Here is a 1,326-nt window from a genome sequence, read left to right on the forward strand (position 1 = left end):
GTTGTTGTTGTTGTTGTTGTTGTTGTTGTTATTGTTGTTGTCATCGTCAACGTCGTCACGTACATCATGTACAGAATGAGCTTTTGATTAAATGTATTTTAACTATAATATATAGTATGTATTATTTATGTATATGTATATTTATATTTATATATAGATATATCTTTTCAAATTCTGATCTTTACATCTCTCTAATATACCTACATAAAGTTTATCTGTAGACTTTGTGACTTTTTTTTGCATATCTTTTGGTGACTCATTAAAACGAGAATGAAAATAGATATATATATTTCTAAATTCTCTTTCTTCCTTCATCTCTCTCATACGTACATTCATACTTACAAGCGCATACATTTATTCGCATTTTTCTTTCTTTATTTTCAATTTAATCTGATTAACGAGCAGCAACAAACATCAGTTTAATAGTTAGAGGTAACTTGAAATATTATGCGTATTATTATTCTTTTTTCCAACTTTCAAACCATACTTTAGTGGTTTTTAACAAAGAAATATCTGGTTAAAGTGTATGAAGCAAAACAATAAAATAATAATGAGAACACATTATTATCTCACATTTAATGAGAGAAAATTTTTCTTTTTTTTTCTTTTTCTTTTTTAAATTAAACAATCAGTATTTCATATAGTACAGTAGAACCTTTATTATCTGAACATTGAACATTATATTTCATTTCATATATGTCATTGTTATTAGTTTATTAGATTATACCTGAGATCATTAGGTCATATCTAATGTTTTATTCTTTTTATAATAATTCATTATCAAGCATGCATTGTAGCAAATATTTCATACATAATGTTTCATTGTTTTTATAATGATCAAGATAAAATTATTAGATTAATTCATTATCAAATATTTTTTATAATAACAGATATATCGTATATATAACATTTTGTTTTATCTGTAATAATAAAAATAAAATTTTAGATTAAATTATTATTAAACATTTTCTCTATCATAATAGAAATATTGTATAAATAATATTTTAGTTTGTCTGCAATAATAAAAATAATATTTCAAAATAATTAATTATAAAAATGAAATGATATTAATGGTTCTACTGTATGTATATTCGTTGAGACAATTTAAGAGTTAATTTAAAAGAAGTCTAATGTTTCATAGGAAACCTTTCATTAACAGCCAATCACTATATAGCTTAACTGGATAAAGCGTTAGAACAATGTAAACACGGTAAGGTGATCTTCGACCGTGAACTCTAGCTAAAGGTGTTTTGCAACACCTATATTAGCTTTATAAAATAGAAACTTTGATAATCACGCGTACAACACTTATAGTATACTAAATAA

The 1,326-nt window shown here is 23.7% G+C and overlaps 1 protein-coding gene across 1 annotated transcript in view; it reads right to left on the reverse strand.

Moving 5' to 3' along the window:
* Window positions 1-999: 999 nt before the first annotated feature.
* Window positions 1,000-1,326, reverse strand: part of amon (prohormone processing protease amontillado) — a 37,140-nt gene continuing 36,813 nt past the window's right edge. The window contains exon 12 of the mRNA XM_035865779.2: window positions 1,000-1,326. This exon is cut by the window's right edge and continues 3,130 nt beyond it. The gene's annotated coding sequence lies outside the window, so the exon portion shown is untranslated.

This window comes from Vespa mandarinia, chromosome 11 (genome assembly GCF_050613455.1).
Source record: "Vespa mandarinia isolate Hongniang chromosome 11, ASM5061345v1, whole genome shotgun sequence".
NCBI lineage: Eukaryota > Metazoa > Arthropoda > Insecta > Hymenoptera > Vespidae > Vespa > Vespa mandarinia.